General features: G+C 29.9%; 3 pseudogenes; 2 read left to right on the plus strand and 1 right to left on the minus strand.

Moving 5' to 3' along the window:
• LOC120129143 lies at nt 1–932 on the plus strand (annotated as a pseudogene).
• Nucleotides 933–5886: 4954 nt separating this feature from the next.
• Nucleotides 5887–7499, minus strand: LOC120129241 (annotated as a pseudogene).
• A 1946-nt stretch (nt 7500–9445) lies between these two features.
• LOC120129144 lies at nt 9446–18588 on the plus strand (annotated as a pseudogene).
• Nucleotides 18589–19270: the final 682 nt, after the last annotated feature.

Genomic DNA, 19270 nt, shown 5'->3' on the forward strand with positions numbered 1-19270 from the left:
CTGAAAGCCAAAGAGGAAAGGGAAGCCATGGGAAGACCTCCATGCTGTGATAAAGTAGGTATTAAGAAAGGCCCATGGACTCCTGAAGAAGATATCATCCTCGTCTCTTACGTTCAAGAACACGGCCCTGGAAACTGGAGATCAGTCCCCACTAATACTGGTATATAACTTTCACTTCGTCTGTTTCGTAATTTCATACGGTTTTCAGCTGATCCAAATCCATTTTCGTTTGTGAAAAAAAGGGTTATTGAGATGCAGCAAAAGCTGCAGACTTCGATGGACTAATTATCTAAGACCGGGAATCAAGAGAGGCAACTTCACTACTCATGAAGAAGGGATGATTGTCTTTGCAGGCATTCTTCCATGGCAGTACCGATGAGATCGTTTCCGAAAACTTCAACGACACTGCTCCAGCTGGTTCGAGTAATGTTAAGCTAAACCAAAGCTCTTCTTCTTCGTATGCTTCAAGCACCGAGAATATTTCTCGTCTTCTTCAAGGTTGGATGAGATCGTCACCCAAGATCAACGACGACAGTATCGGGAGTACTGATTTGCTCTCTTGTGGAGATGATCAGTTGGAATCGATTCTATCGTTCGAGAACACGAACAATGTGGCATTAGAGGATAAATCTACTTCAAAGACTGCTTTTCAAGATTCTGAAAATGGTGAAAAGTTGAACCCAGAAAGGAAGCAAAAAGTTGGTCGTCAGAAAAATCTTAATATTAATGATGATAATGATAATCCTCCATTATCCTTTCTGGAGAAGTGGCTTTTGGATGAGAGTTCTGCAGGTCAAGTAGAAGACATGAATCAGATGATGGAATTGTCTTCGATTTTCTAAGATCTTTTTTTTTATTTAATTACCTTAATTTTATTTAGGTTTTATCGATAATTATTCTGAACAAGTTTGGGATCTCTTAGTATTGACAAAATGTAGTAACCTTGGATCGATGTTTCTTTAGCAACACTCTCTAGTTTATTTTTCTTAATCACATATTTTCTTTAGTCTTTAGTAAAACTAATTTGCAGATGGATCATTTCAAGCAATTCAATGACTACCGTTTTTACCATATATATGTACGAAAATTCAACCACTCTATAGCTTAAATATCTTATGGCTTCCATTTTCCTAAATAATTTAGTTAAATTGTAACTTTTTTAGAAAAAAATAGGATTAACATAATATTATTTAGATTAATTATCTACTTTCATATTAAAAATGTATATATTTGATAATATTTTATAAATCACATCGGTATCTAAAATATTGATCAACTAATCTAAATGCATGTTTATTATGGAGGTGATCCAGCTCTCAACCCATTTAATCCGTTTATAATATTAGGATTCAAATCTATGACCTTGACTAAGAGATCTAATGTCTTCTCCGCTAAACTAATTTATCGTGATATATATTGATATTTAATAAGTATTCATGTATCATAAATTAGTATAGAATTTAATTCCTCTTCTAAAACATGCTTATCGTAGCTTGTATGCGTCATCTTTGTCACTCACATAATAAATATGCATATTATGTATATGTATGAGTGATATGGGAATGGTATCACGAAAGTCTTGCTTGAAATAAGTCAACATGGTTTCGTTTTATGAGAACCATGAGAGGGAAACTTGTGATTTTATTGACCTTTTTTCGGTGTGAAAACTGGAACTTAACTGCTGGCCATTATCATAGGAAATGTGGGAGGAAAGGGATTTCCTTTTTTCCTTTAGGAAGGAGAATATAAAATAATTATAGATATCAAGATTTAAGTTTAAATTTTTTAGATAGTATTACTTTTAAAAATAATTTTATAAATTCATTAAACTATGAAATAAAAGTATTATTTATGAGAATATAATACACATATTACCTTGATTATATAAACTTGAAAGGGAAAAAAAAAAAACAGCCTTCACGATAATGGAACAACAGTGGGTTAAATTTGGAGATGAAAAGACTTGGCCTGCCGCTTCAGAGAGAACATTCACAGATTCCTCACCAGTTCACCACCTATCCAAATCAACCACAAGTCGTGCCGTCCCCTTTCATTCATCTATTTGCACCAACCGAGTAATTTCGGTGATAAAAAAATTATTGTTATTTTCTAAAGTCTTAAATTTAAGTATTAAAAATATTAAAGAGTATAAACGTTTTAATGTCAAACGATTTAGATTTACTTTTAATAGATATTTCTTACATTTATCTCATATTAATCATAAAAAAACAACTTCATCTACTCATTAAAGGTATTAAAACAATGGTAAACTACACATTTAGCACCTAAATTTTTAATTTTTTTTAAAAACCATACGTAACATTTAATTTTTGTTTCATTTTAGTACATCAAACTTAACATATTTAGTACCTAAATTTTAGGTATGGTTTTAAAAAATTAAAAGTTTAAGTACTAAAATGGACTAAAATTGATAGTTTAAATACTAAACACGTAATTTATCCTAAAACTAAAAATGAAAAGAATATATCATTTTCAGTAAAATATTAATGCAATAAATGGAAATTACATATTAAAATTTAAATAGATGTACTCTTGTCGCGGTTATTCTGTAGTTTTAATATTTATTAGTAACACTAAATTTAGTAATTTGAATCCCAAACATAACAAACACTGATATTATCAGTGATAATATTAGTAGGAGGATAATCTGGACCCCAAACGTAACAAATACAATATTATATATATATATATATATATATATATATATATATATATATAATTACTTTTAAAAACAATATATATATAACTAATATTAATATGGTAAGTATAATTTAATTTAATTTCAAAAGAGTATATAATTAAGTCTGATGTCTAGATTTTATTTAAACCAGTTGGTTAGATAGGCAAGATTAATGATTAATTTTTTCTATAAAGTACAATCATTTTACATGTACTTAAGTTCTGAAAAAAGTGCATTGCATGGATTCAGAGACAAGACAAACTCAGTAATCCTGGTATGTTTTCAAGTTATTTCCTTACCCGACTGTACTGACACAATGTTTAACATCGTGTTTCTGGTAGACATTATTTCGAGCATATATTTAATATAAATATCATTTTTATATATTTTAAAATTTATATTCTATATTTGTTTAAAATTATATAATATGATTTAGTATTAAATAATTGACATAGTTATTAACGTGAATATTGTAAAAAAAAATGCAATGAAATCTTTGAAATTGATAAATTTGATCAAATATATCATAATTTTTTAAGTTAAATCGATTCTAAACTTAAATTAATTTAGTAAAATTAAATATTAATATATTTTTAAATTTTAGAGATTGATTTATTTTAATTTACAAAATTTAATGGTGTTTTATATTTGAAATTTAAAAAAATCGAAGAGTTAATGTAATATAGGTGAGGCATGGCACATGAGATGGCTCAAGGGTTTAGATGATGGGTTTTTATTGCACATTAATTTGTTAGGTTTTAATTATGTCTATGATAAATCTTTGCCTTGATGATCTTTAACGTCTTAGTTTTATTATATATATATATATTGCACGAACCAAGTTATTTTAGTGATTAAAAGAATGATTGTTATCTCTAGAGATTCTAAATTTAAACAACAACAATTACAGGATAATTAAACATTTATTGTCAAATGATTAAGAATATTTAGAAAATTGATACAATTAAACCATTATTTAATTCAGTAAATAGATGCATTAATACACTTGAACTTAATCAAGTCTAAATTATCGGTCTATTTATCCAAATTCAAATTACACAATAAATAATATAATGCTTTAAATAAAGTCTAAATTAATAATAATAAGCCTTGAAATTGATATAATTAAACAATTCCACAAAAAAATAATTTTTTTGTTTAAAAACAAATTAATTAATTTGTGAGTACCTCACTTTCAATCACAACTATCATATCCACCTAACTTTGCAAGGTTGGCATGTGAGATAAGAGCCACCACCTACGATTATGATCCCCATGAATAATAGGCCCCAAAATACAAAGTTAACGAAATATGATTGGAAGTAGAATGAATCAATTTTTTTTATTTAATTAACTATGATTTATTTTAAAAATATACGCCTAGAATACATATCTTTTTAATTAATAGTTGTTTAAAAGTTCTATTTCATTTTTATTTTTATATATTTCAGCTAAGTTCATTGAAAAATCGAGATAAAAATTAGCCCAAAAATATAAGCACTTAGAACAAAAAAAAAACATTTACTAATTATTTAATGCCTCTTTTTTATTAACACAGCTTTGATGGGAACTCTGCTCCACAACACATTTACTGCTTAATTTTACTTCTTTCATTTAAAGATTATAAATAATATAAAAGTAAATTATTATTATTATTATATAACATTAATTATTATTTATAAGAGATGATATTTCAATAATGTTTGAACTAAATCGGTGACACCAACTTATATATTGATATATTTGTTCCTCAATTTAAAGCATTGTTTTACTTAAAATCCAATATATGTATAATGTATGAATTTTATTTTTATTCACAGTACTTGGTTAATTGAGAAATGGAGAAAGCTCCCGTTCTCTAAACCATTTTTAAAGGGTTTAATATAAGAATAAAGATTCAGATTACATTTTTTTATTTAAATGTTTAAATTATTTTTCGGTTAATTCAAGTGTTTAATATTTCTTACGTTATACTTTTAAGTGCCTGATTCGTCACGGTCAAATTTCAATGTTAATTGACATGTGTCGCCTTTATGAAATTTTAAAATTTTCATTTTATTTAAAAAACACTTAAAATACTATTTTTTAAAAAACCTATTTTTTTATATTACAAAAAAAAATCCTAAAATATTTTTAAACCCTTAATTTCAGACCTTTTGCCACCACTTGCCGCTACCAATAGGGATGTTCATAACTTGATTAAAATTTAATTAGTCGGCCGAACCGAAATTTCGGTCAGTTAATTTTGGGTTCGGTTGGTTAATAGTTAATGGTTTTTTTAAACTTCCGTTTATGTTAATTTGATTCGAAATTGGTTAATTAACCAAATTAATTGAAATTATTAAATATTTAATATACTATATATATTTTTTAGCTTTAAGGGTGTTTAAACTTCGGTTTTAATCGAATTAACCAATCGAATTAATCGAATAAAATAAAAATATTAAATATATAATATATATTATTTATAAATTCCAGTTAATTTGGTAACCGACCTATTAGCCAAACATAGTTGGTTCCGTTTGGGGATGTTGAAGAAAGAAAATTGAGGAGAGAGGGAGGCGGGTTGGGGTAATTTTTTAATAATATATTTATTTTTAAAAGAAAAAAATTGTGTCATTTAATGATGAAATTTAACGACGGTAATGATCCAATCACTTAAAATGTAATGTTGAAAACATTAGACACCGAAATTGATAAAAATAATTTAGATACCTAAATAAAAAAAATCTATAGTTTAAACAGTTATTTTGTTATTAATATTAAGCCTGCTTAACGTGATCTCTCTTTCTTTGGGATAAGAAAACCAGCATCTCAGCTAATAATGGCGGGGGTAGTGGAATTGCATTGAGCGGCCTATATGATTTATGGCCTTCGAATAATAGGGTAGGGCCTGGTTTGGTTCGAAATCCATTTAAGAACCGGGTTTGAACAAAATATAAAGTTCATTAACAAGAAGAATTTAAGACATCAATTATCATCAGTTTATCTCTGGCCACAAATGGAAGGTTAAGTGCCTAACTATGTTATCAATCCTATTTTTTCCGTAAAATGATCATGTTCGATATTGATATCGAATGCATATATAAAAATAGACATAAAGACAATCTTCAAAGCATACAGAAAAAGAGGAAATATTTGAAAGAATGATAAATACTCGTATTAGACACATCTTTTGACGCTCCTTAAAACCTATAATTAATTAGAAGTTTTTTGGCGCATATCATTTGAACCGCATCCCCTTCCTTGGATGGATACTGAAATTCAAACAGAGGCTCGACTTGTTTCAATTTCTCCCACATTCGAGTCAACTCGTCCTTCATGTTGCTCCGGATCCGGTTTATGAGGAACCCTTCTTTCATGGCGTCCGACGAATATGCAGAATTTGTAGTCGAGAAAGTCTTCGTAAGGGAGCTAGATCTCGTCGCTGATAATGACCGGAACACAATGACTAGCAATGGCATCGAAAAGGCGGTTCGATGACGGAGTGTCGCCGGCTATGTTTAGGCAGAATTTGGATGAATGCATGCCTTCACCTGCCTTGCGAATTCCATTATTTTGAACACTCCAGAATGAGAAATGTACGTCTTTTTCATCTTTTAGAAGATAAAACAGCTATCGTCTAGCAAATTCACCCTGTAATCAACAAAGACAAGAATTAATAACCGAGCACAAGTGTTCGATACAAGTATTGAATGCGATGTTCGGAGAAGGAACGCATACATCTTTCCTGTACATGGCACCTTGGAAGAAAAACAACGTTTTCCGGCTATCGAAATCGGATGAATCATTGACATAACGTTTGATTAAATGTTTGTAAGGTGCAATCACATCTTTCTCGACGTTCGCTAAAATGATCGGATACCTTCCGAAATCGGAATGAACGAAAATTGCAGGCCAGAGTTGCATCCTGCCATCAAGCATACTATTGGGATGACGAGCCAAAACCACATGATTTCTCCCACCTGAAACTTTCCATTCCTTTTGATTCCTCAAAAACTAGACCAATTTGGTTTGCAGTTCCATGTTCTTGCTCTTCTTACTCGGGGGAATCACCTTTGAATACCGATTGTAACTCAACGATGAAAAGAATGGCACGAATATCAAATCAGCTGCACTGGAATATTTTACCCTGATGGCTTGTCGGGTGTTTGAATTCTCGTAAAATTGAAAGTTCAGGTATTAAACGTACCAAAAGTGAAATTTTAGGTAATAAATGCATAGTTTATCATATAAAAATAATATAATTAATATTTTATATAATTTATATTTAGATTTTTAACTGATTTATAATTATACATTGAGTAATTTTAATCTTAAAATTTTACAAATTAAACTAATATTGCTTATCGATATTTGTTGAATGTTGTAGAATTTTTCTATACTAGAAACTTATATTCATTAAAATTAAACTAAATTTTGAAATAAATATTATTTTAAAATTTAATTTTTGAATAATAGTAGAGAAATTATGTTATTTTGGAGGACTGGAGTTCTAACCCTATAAATACGTTAGTCTTTAATATCAAAAAGAGTTAAAATTATCTTTTAATAAATATTCTCTCGTATTTATTCGACGTTTTTACCCAAAAATCACCTTCACATGTTTTAATTGCTTGTCAGATACCGTTTCAAAAAATTTTACCGATCTAACACCTTTTGCAGATGCCACGTGGGGTAAGCATCCGAACCTTTCTGGTATGGGTGTTAGATCCGTAAATTTTTTTGAAATAGTGCTTGACAGGTAATTAATTTACGTTATGGTAATTTTTGTGTAAAAAGGCCAACTTACTTTCATTTTTTGTAAAAAAACTTTCTACATTAAAAATTTTAAATCTGTTTTTGCAAATTATTTTATAACTCAATTAATTTTGATTTTGCATAAAATTACACAATACAGTTATATCTACCAATTACCATTTTGCACTTTCTAATGCTCTTCTGACCATTTTAAAATCCTATAAGTATAATCTAATCTATTAAAACTTTGAGGGTAAGTAATAATATATATGAATAATTTTATAAAACTTTTATAATTAGTATTTTTTTTCAAAATGATGATGATGATGATAATAATAATAAATATTTTATAATTTAAAAATTATAAAATAATTCTTATATTTTTGAAAAAAATTCTTAACTTTTAAAATTAATTGTTTAAAAATATAAAAAATATTAAAATAAACTTTTAATTACAATTGAGGGATCAAATGAATTATTATTCATTAATTATTATTTTTTAAAAATAGTTAATAATGTGTACTCAATTTTAATAAAATTATAATTAAATATTTATTTTATATTTTTTTAAAATTAATATTAGAAAGAATATTTTAAATATATAAGTGATATTTTTTTAGCTTTGTCTTCTTTTTTTTTTTGAATTTTGTTACAAGTTTAGAAAGTAGCACAAAAGAAATGAAAATCTTTAGATTTTCATGTATATATTTATACTTTTATTTTAGAAATATTTTACCATAATCTTTCTTAATTAATTTGAATAATGGCATAATAAATGATTAATTTGAATTATAACACACACATATAGATATATATATTCCATTAATTGGTCGATGATGATGATAATAACAAAAAATATTTTATTATAATTTATATTGGATTTTGAATATAATAATTGGAAATACATAAGTTATAATTATATCAAATATTTTAATATGTTTTATTTTCATCATTGATTTTTTTTAAATATTTTTATTATTATATTTTTAATTTGTTTTTTTATAATTGAGTTATTAATTTGTATTCTTTTAATGGCATCACACATTAATAAAAATTTAATGAGTTTATGCTAGTGAACCTTTAAATGTGCGTCGTCCTCTTAAACAACGTATCCCCTTAAACCAACAGTGATTTATAAGAATTCACTAATTATACATTCAATCAGCGTATCAAAAACATATTAAAATATAGATTTATAAGAATTTTATACTATATATATATATATATATATATATATATATATATATATTATCTCAACACATCTAAGAATAACTTTAAAGTTCAATTAAATTAAAAAACGTATTCAACACAAAAATTTTGATTAAATAATAACAAAATCAAAAGGCGAGACAAAGTTTATTAACACTATTTATTATTATTATTATTATTGAAGAAAAAAAAGTTTTTTATTATCTTATTTCTAGAATTTAATAAAAAATTATTATTAAAAGAAAAAAATAATTATTTGAAGAAAATGATAAGTGTAAAAGACAAGTGATTTTCTTTATGGTCATAGAACTTAATTTTTCAGAAGACAAAAAAAGAAAATGATTAGCTAATTAAATTTTATATTTTTTCCAACAAACAAAACACAGTTACTTCTTTAATATTTTCTGGCGTTTTATATAAAAATCATCATAACATAAATTAATTACTTATTAGATATCATTTTAGAAAATTTTACCGATCAAACACTTATCCCAAAAAAATACGAGTCATTTTTTATATTTTACTTCACGTGACATCACATCAACATAACATTTACACCTTTATGCAAAATATGTTAGATCTATAAAATTTTATAAAAGAATATCTGACTGATAATTAAAACGTAGGATTAAAAACGCCTACTTATCCCAATCAATTAAAGAAAAAACTTTTAGGATTTTTTTTTATATTTTAAAAACGATGTCTTATAGCGCGTTCAAATCGGTAGTTTCACTTCCGATTAGGATAAAAATAGTAAAAAGTAAGTTATTTCTTCCACTCCAACGTTAGTTAACAAAATTTAGTAATTTCTTTTTCTTAACAAAATTACTTTCCTCCTAAGCCCTAATGTCATCTCTTAACCACGTCATCTCTTAACCGTTCACCTGACTCCTAACTCAGTGACTCACTTCCCCTCTGCTTCTCAACCTCCTATGTCTTCATTTTTCTTCTTCTTAAATCTCTTCTTTCAAGTATTATTATGAATATTAATCTCTTTTGGTGTAAATTATCTGTATTATTACTATCTTGATTTCATTTGAAAACTTTATTCCCTTCCTCAGAAAAGGGTAGAAGCAAAAATATTAGCGCTATTTTTTAAAATTCGTAAATAAGTAGGATGGTTTTCTGTTCCCGTTGTTCTAGAAACGTTGCTGGAGAACGCCTCAATGAAGGTGTTTTGTAAGTGATTTTCTTTCTCAAAAACTCTGATGATTTTCCCGAAGAAAATTTCGAATTTATTGTTTCATTATTTATTTCTGTAGGTGTTGTAATTTTTGCGGGAAGGTGTTGGAAGAATACAATTATGCAACTGAACCTCAATTCGTTAAAGATTTAGCTGGCCAGGTAATCTTTCGGCTAAACTTTAGCGGAATACTTGTGTTATAGGTTTAAGCAAGCTGATATGTACTGTATCGTAAATTTTGTGCAAAATTCATTGTTTTCAGCTATTCGTAGTTTCCTAATCATGAAATTGTCTGGGTGAATATACGATTAAACAAAAGAAGAAACATTTTGGCCAATCTTATTGTCGGATGTGTTTTAATGGAGTGAATTGTGCTGACCTGGGGAGTTCAAGTTTTATTACCCTTTATTTATTTTTATTTTCTTTTAGTTGATCACTTGATCTGTGCTTTCATGTTTTTGACTTGTGTTTCTATTGATTTCTATTGCTGATTTCACTTTGTTCCCGAGCAAACTGTCCGGAAATTTTGTGAAGTCAGTCCAAGATATTTCAGATTCACGTAGGCGTACATTGGATAAGGGTATGGCTTGTCAAGTAGCATCTATGCTATACAAAAAGCTATATGTTTCCGACTTTTGCTAAAGGATCACTGATACATTTCATCATATTCTCCCTTCCTAGTTTCTCTGGTTTCAAAACATTTTAACATATATTATTGCAAGCTCAAATTTACTTTTATGTGTTATTTCAGTTTCTTGTCATGGTTAATAACGTGTTAGCATTAAAGTGATTACTGCAATCTGGCTTACAAACATCTTGTTTATGGTTTTAATTTCATTGTGATACAGCTTTTGATAATATGAATAGTCTGAGGATTCAATTAGAGCTTGACGATTATAGTGATGAAGTTGTTGAAATTGCTAGACGCTTTTATGAAGTATGTTTTGTTCTGCCTAGCTCTCGTTTCAATGCTTATCATTTTCGTCTTTTCCTCCTCAATATATTGAGCTATTTTTATCTGTATTGTGAAGATTGGCCTTGAACGGAATTTCACCAGGGGGCACAGATCAGAACTAGTAAGGCTGCATGTCTTTATCTTGCCTGTAGGTGAGGAATATTTCTTTCTTACATTTGTAACCTGGTTACATCGAATGCTATTGCTTGCCTGAATTTGAACATGGTTGTCTAAACCTAAAATGTGATGATTCAGCTGTTTAAATGTCAGCTTAAAAAAACAATCATATAGGTACCTATTGATTACATGTGTAAGAATTTGCTAAAATAAATTTCACACTAGTAACTTGTTATCTCAGATAGGTATTTTACATATTTTGCGTAGTTTTTTCCAGCTCGTTAATGCATCTTTTTTTTTTTACTAATATAGGGTCATGTAGATACCTAGATGGTACTTATCTTTTATTACTTCAAACCTCTCTTTCTCATTTATAAAATACCACGCAGATTCTTTACCTTGTATCCTTCTTTTAGAGGAAGTGTTTGATTTTTTGTTCCTTTCAAGTCCTGTTTGAAATTTGTGTGTTATTGTCTACTTTTCCTTCTGCAACACAATAACATGTGATCCTTTTCTTCATTATCTAGTATGACATGCATATGATATTTTCTTTGGGATGAATTTATGCCTCTAGTTTATCATGTCATCATATATGCTTTTTGGTTATGGAATTTGTGTAAATTTGGCTTAAGGAAAAGGAGGGTAATGACATAATTCGTAAAGGTTTTTTTTTGGTTAGGATTTCTTGCACTAGGAAGGAGTGTAAGGCTTGTATTTTAGGGTTTGATATTGCTCAAACGAATGTATTTGCAGCTAGGGTTTGAATGCTGAAAGATTATTGCTGGTTTGGAATTTGGATAGAAATGTTTGGATGTGATCTCTTTCATCTTGTGGTTCACTACTTAAAAAGCACCAATGGTTCATGCTGTGTTTTTGAGAGCTGCATCAAATTCAAATTAGCTCTACCCATTCTTTAAAATTAGACCAATGCAGAAATATAAATCATACACTGTATGACAGTCGGGAAAGGGTGCAGTAGAGGAGGGAGAGGAATAGAGAAAGAGAGAGCTATCATGAACAATATGATTCAATGTTAATTTAAACTATAGTCTGTGAGGTGCATACATTTGAATGTAATTTATTGTGACAAAAATGTGTTCTATTTCATCATTTTGTGGTGGTTAAATGTGGTATCACATGAATACATTAATGCCATGCTCAAATAATTTACCCTCTTGATTTTCTTTCCTTTATATCACTTTTGTGTTTCTTGAACTGTTGAACTATTTCCCTCCTTAACCATATCATTTCCGGAATGTAGGTAAAAGAGAAAGCCGTTCCTCCTTATTGATTTTTCAAATTCTATAAGTGTAAACGTGTAAGGAATTTCCTCCTTTTTACCCCTTATAAAAAAATAAATCGTTTGATAATCCTTTCTATCTCTGGTTTTGTGTGACCTGTTCCTTTTTTGTTTTGTTCAAGTTCTGTTGTTTCTTCTTCAGTTATGAGCTTGGCTCTGTATATCTGCAGCTTTGCTATGTGCTGTACCTTGCTGACACAAAAGATCTTCCGAATAGTTGATCCTTCAATTTTTATTCATAAATTTACAATCAGTAAGTTGCTTAATCAATTTCCATGCCTTGAGATTCTTTAGTTGATTGTATGCTCCCATTGTTTGTGATTTGAACTCAGACATGCATAACAACCAACATGCTTTGCAGCTTTGATTCCAGAAGGGAATGATGCAATTGTTAAAATTGCACGAGACATTTTAGCTAACATGAAACGGGACTGGATGCAGGTATGATTTTATTCAAAGCACTTCATTTTGATTCTGAGTATCACTGGGTAATTTTTACAGTTAAAATCTTACTGTAACACAAATTTACAGACAGGGAGAAAACCCAGTGGATTATGTGGTGCAGCGCTGTACATTTCTGCACTTTCACATGGTTTGAAGGTTTCTAAGTCAAAAATTGTAAGTTGTTTTCTTACTTCTTTGTTTATTGGATTCTTTAATAATTATAGATGTTTTAATTGTATATCTATTTTTATTATCTGGCTGAAAAACTTTGCAATTTTAAATTTATGAGTCGGGCTTGCAATTTAACAGATGTTTTAACTTCCAGCCTTGTCATGATTGTAGACACATGCTAAATAAGGTCCTAACTTATATTACATGGTTTTAGATAAGGTTCATGTCTTCAGCCAAGCTAAAGTAGTTATAGTTTAAATGCCTCACTGCTATAGTTAAAGAAATCAACTGAAGTCTTAAGCCATAACAAATATTGAAAATATTAAAAAGATGCTTGATATTTCCATTTAGCGTCTGCTAGATAATGATTTTTCGTTTTTCCAGTTCCAATTTCTTCTTTATTTAGATTCACGTTGTTTGTTGTTTTCCCCTTTTCTTATTATTATCCCTGCTGTCTCTCTCTCAAATTATTTGTTTAATTAAGGTCTCTGTTTATCAGATTGAGGTTGTTCACATTTGTGAAGCAACATTGTCAAAGCGGTTGATTGAATTTGAGAATACCGACGCTGGAGCCTTAACGGTATGTACCTTTCAACTTGTTCATAGTAATATAGAAGAATTACATTTTGCCAGGAAACTGGCAACGGAATAAGATTGTAAATTAGTAGTAACTGTGAAATGAAGAACCACATTCTACCTAGTTGATATTTATGATAGTTTGGATCATTTTTTGTATTTTATTTTTTAATTTTCCTTTTGATGTTGATGTGACTTCCTATCTGCATAGGGTCCTAAGTAGATAATGAATGTGTGATCTGATTTAATTGTAATTTGATTATTAAATTTTTACTGTTGTTATTTGTGTCCACTCTACAGACTATCCAACTAATTTTATGTAAATTTGATGCTGATTTTTAATCATTATGCAAGCATTATGTTGAATTGTTGTATTTAGAATATCATTACTTTTCCTCCATTTTATTTCTTGAAAACACACTCCATTGTTATTGGGACCAGATGGAAGAGTTTACGGAAAAGGAGAGGGAGCTTCGAAATAGTTCATTAACTATAAAGCAGCCAAATACTGGGTCAAAAGAAACAAGCTTAGATGAAGTTCTATGTAGGCATACGGAGAGAAAACCTTTTGCCTATGGACTTTGTAATGAATGTTACAAAGAGGTAAGCACTCGTGTTGTTTTGACATTTTGTAGGCTTTCTTATCTTTTTTTTGTGCTCTACAATTTTACTGATGGGAACTGTTTTATAACGAAGCTGGAGTTCTTGCTGTTACTGGTTGATGCAGTTCATGAAGGTTTCAGGAGGGCTTGAAGGGGGATCAGATCCACCTGCATTCCAACGTGCTGAGAAAGAGACACTTGCAAAATTATCTATGGAGGAAAATTCTAATGTAAGTTCTGTAACTATACCTTTCTAAAGGTTTAAGGACAGTGAAAGGTTGATAATCCAAATTGTAATTGCTTCATTTATTTTGGATTTCAGGATTTACACTGCATGCAATAATTATTCACTTACAATGTCTCTCCATCCCTTCCTCATGTGCTAACTGATCTTTTTATTTGGTGTTGTCATGCTTTTCAGTTTAAACACTTAATAATGAGGAATTTATCTATGGTATGCTGCTTAATTATGAGAGATTAACCAGTCTCAAATTCCTGTGACTGGATGCATGATCTTTTTAGTTTATTTAGTTATAATATTATCTTCAGCCTTGTTTTAACTGTCATTCTTTATCATGAGACTTCATTGTTTTGATTATTCTTCATAATTACAGAGCGTATCTAACAGCACTATTGAGAGTGGATCTGAAAAAACTCAAAATATTGGTAAGTTTAAAACTCATGTTTAATCATGCTTTACATGGATTAATAATTGGACACTTTGGTCTAAATGCCCAAGCTTTTTAATTAGAGAAGGTATTGTTTCAGGGCTTTTAGAGGATGCAACTAACAAGGCAGGCATTGATGACGATGACAATAATAAATTACCTGGAGTTGATGGTAGTGATGGATCAGATAACTTTTCTGATATCGACGATTTTGAGGTAGGGAATAAGTCTGTTTTCTTGTATATTGTCATTGCAATGTCCATATGAACTTCAGCAAACAAAATACTACATGCTTAAGCTCAATTACCAAAGTGCTACCAGTTACATTGGTTGTATTTCCTAGTCTTAACAGAATTGCGAAGGTGTAGGTAGAATTAAGTAGATTCATTATATCAAGATTCTTGAGCTTTGACAAGCTTAACTCTTTTGCTTCTTGGATCAAAACAATTTTTGCACTGCATCAATAAACCATCTAAGATGTGTACCCATGAGTTGAAGTCAATTGGGATTAAGTTCAGCTTTCAGTCATTGCTACCAAGCTAATGCTAAACATATGGGTACACATATTGTTATACTTTCTTCTGAGCTGCTCTGGGTCTATATAATGTTCAAGAACTGGCTAAAATTTACCTAAATTAAGCTTATTGTTCAGTTCTATATTCTTCAGTATTTAGTGTGTGATTCTTCATAGCTTTTTTAGGAAGTGAGTTTGGTTGGTCTGGTATAGAATCAACCAATCTACCTGAAATTTAGTCATATAAATATTCTTTACTGTATACCTTCCTCAGCAGTATTGTTCATGGCTTTTAAACATGCTATATATTTATTATGCTTGCATGCAGTTAAAAATCATATAAAAAACACTTTTATAAAAGCTTATTCAACAAATAGTTAAAGGTGAAATGATAAACAATTTGCAGATAATCTATTATTTTTGTGTTCAATCTTTAACGATGATTTTGGTTGTTTTATTTAATAAATATATTAAAATATATGAAAAAGACCAAAACACTATTATGGTAATATTAATTATCATTTGAGAAGAGTTGGTGCCCAGTTAACTGGTGACACCGACTCAGACAAAAATTTAAATCATAGTATAGTAAGAGCATGTTATTGTTTGAGTGGCATGCATTGTGTTTAAACTTATTTTAGAAAGTGTTGGATGATTTTGTGTATGGAGCAGCACTATCCGTTGTTTACTTTGATATCATTTTCTTATTACACTTGGGGATTACTCAAATATTATGTTTTCAGGTTGATAGTTATCTTCTTCACAATGAGGAGGAGAAGCATTTCAAAAAAATCATTTGGGAAGAAATGAACCGGGAATATCTTGAGGTGATTTGAAACATGACTTTTGTTGAGCACAACATTATTTTGGCTTACTCTAGTCTAATCTCACACTTTAATTCCTGCATTGAAATGTGCTCAAGTATGGGCATTGGAAGAAGCAGTTAGTAAATCTTACCTGTTAAAAACATCCAGAAGAGTATGATTTCTCCTAGACTAATAATTTCTCCTTGAAGAATAATTCAAATATAATCGAGCACTAAAGAGACAAACTTTTAGATGGGGTTTCTCATAATCTTATCATGTGGTTAAATTGAGCCCTAATTCCAGTGAAATTGTTTGATATAACTTGTGTCTCAGTGCCTGTTGTTGGTTAGAATGTTCGTAAAGAATACAAATAAACTTTGTTTTGATGAATTTAACGAGAAAATAAAAATCTCTCTTGCTATACGTAACAGGAGCTTAATCATGCTGCAATCTTTTCAGGAACAAGCAGCAAAGGAAGCAGCCATAGAAGCTGCTAAAGAGGCTTTAATGGCCAAGTATGATAAATGCCCAGAGGACCTCCAAGCTGCACAGGAGCTTGCTGCAGCTGCTGCAGAAGTAGTGGCAAAGTCTAGAAAGGTGATTCTTGAGTATTAAGAGAAGTATGGAGTTTTCTGATTTCTGAAGATTATATTGAGAGAAATGCAAGGCACCACTCATGCTCGGTTACTTATGGTTAAAGATAGGCATGGAAGGCAATATCTAAACTGCTAAAATGAAAATGCAAAACAAACTACAAAGCAGGGATGGACCTAGAGGGGGGCGAGTGGGAGCAGTGGCCTCCCTAAAAATTTCAAATTCCTATATATTTTATATATTTTCTCTTGAAAATTTTTATTTTGCCCCCCCCCAACAAAACAAGAATTTTATAAGTTCTTCCCTCAAAATTTTATAAGTTTGCCCCCAACATGAAATCCAGTTTCCGTCCCTCCTACAAATGTACCATGCATAGTAGGTTGATCACATGGACTTATTTTTTTCTCAATTTCAGTTAACTATTTCCACTCTTTTTTATTCAAAGGTTCTTTTTACTCTATTTTACACACACAAACACACGAGCATAAATGTAAGCTTTAGCATGCCTGCAGTATGTTATTTTATGTCCAATAATGACCGTCTTCAGATTATCGTACTTATCCTTTTAAGATATATTGCTTCAAGAGTTCTTTCCTCTATCTCAACTTTTTTTCCTCTCATTTTGTTGGCCTTTGTTGTATTACCAGGAGAGACAACAAAAGCGGGCTGCTGAAGAAAAAGTACAGGTCCTCCTAAGACTGCTGCTGAAGCAACCCGGCGAATGCTGGTCAAGAAGGTACCAGATGGCTTTCTTGTTTTAGCACGAGGCTGAATAGTGAAACTTAGTTCTGAGATTTGTGATTACGATAAACTGCACTCCCTTTAAAATAGTAATTAAGCTACAGGAATCTTATCTGAATTAATTTCGGGTCAATGAATCTAAACAGATACTAATCTCTCTCTAGATGGATGTAAAAGTTCCTCTTTATTATTCTGTGAATTTAAAATAGTCGATCCTGAAGTCGAGGTCATGATTTTTAGGAAATCCCATTTACATAAGATTTTGCTGAAAAGAGCTTTTATCTATCTTTGAGTTGCGAGGATGTGGTTGAACAAATTAAAAACAGAAAGTTAAGAGAAGCTGAATAAATATATATATATATATATATATTTCTTTTTCCCTGAAAGCGTCATCATTTGTCAATAGATCATTTTCTTGGCATTTATAAAACATATGCAATTTAAAAAATTTAGAATGCTTGGAATCTGTTTGTGTAAAAGATGTGAAAATTGGCTTCTCATTTAATTTTATCACTCTAATTGAAATGGAAAACTTTGAAAAATAGGTAAGTCTCATTTTACTTTTCCGGAAATTTTAACTAGATTTGAAAGTAAGTAGATGAATTTGCTATGCCCAATAACTAGCTCAGGAGTTGAAACAAAATGATCCCTATAAAGCATGCATGCATGTTTACGAGTGAAACCTCAAATTTTGTACTTGATATGGATTCTAACAACCGCATTGCTTAAATTTTGGCTTGAATGTTTGATACCTTATATGGCTTCTGTGCAGGGACTAAGCTCAAAAATAAACTATGATGCATTAGAGAAACTCTTCGATGACCCGGTACGTTTATGTCTGCTTTTAAGATTAATTTTTAGGCTGTAGACCCAAATAACTCTGTACTTTGTTTTGTTTCCCTTGTCTGCGACACAAATACTTTCTCATTCGGGTGGTATGGTACCTTTATTACTCTGACTTTGGGAGTGTTGGATACAGATGTAATCAAGTTTTTCCTCGTATTAGTTCCCTCAGAATTTTTTTTTTCAAAATAAATAAATTGTCTTGAGATTTCTTTGGTATCACAGGTGGGTACAGAGAAAGACAAGAAACAAGAACTAGAGTCAACTTTGGATGAAAACGAAGAGGAGGGTTCGAAAATTGGGAAAGCAGGTAATGAATATAACGGTGATGGAGGAGTTGAAGAAGAAGATCATGAAGACAATAACCCGGAATTTTGACAGCCAAGTTTATGATTATGATGGATATTGACCCCTCACTCAATGGCTTCTCATGATTTTGAAAATTTGTTAATACACCTATTTTTTTTTTTTGGTCTTCTCAGATTGTTTGCAAGTTTTTTATTTTCTTTATATTTTAAAAAAATATCCTCATTATGTATTTATATTAAATTTAATTGATATAAATTTTATATTTTTCTTTAATTATTGTAAAAGTAACATATATATGAATTTGAACTTAATTTTTTCTTTAAAAAAGTAGATCCTTCAAATTAATTTTCTTTATAGAATCACATTATGATTATTAAAGAGAGTAATCGACACTTTGAAAACTAGTGACGAAAACTGTAGGTATAGTTATATATATGAATATGATATAGGTTTTGAAGCGATATTTGTGGTTGTGGATAAAAGCATAAAGGTAGAGGCGATTTAGATGACCCATTCCCCACAATTTATTGCACCATCCCATGCTTCATTACTGCAAAATTAATTGTTTGTATAAGCTTAATGTTCTGTTTTTGGTTGCAATCCACTCTCAAATTTTAGTTGCAACCAAAAAAAGAGTTGAATTTTAGTTGGAAATTTCTTTTCATTTTTAAAATCCCGATTCTTTTAGCTTATTATTTGGGTGGTCGCCAGAGACACATGATAATGTATTTGAGCATTTATTATTAGATGATCGAAATTTTTTAAAACATATATTATTACTTGTAATCTTCACATTA

The sequence above is a fragment of the Hibiscus syriacus genome, unplaced genomic scaffold (genome assembly GCF_006381635.1).
Source record: "Hibiscus syriacus cultivar Baekdansim isolate YM2019G1 unplaced genomic scaffold, ASM638163v2 tig00110483_pilon, whole genome shotgun sequence".
Taxonomy (NCBI): Eukaryota; Viridiplantae; Streptophyta; class Magnoliopsida; order Malvales; family Malvaceae; genus Hibiscus; species Hibiscus syriacus.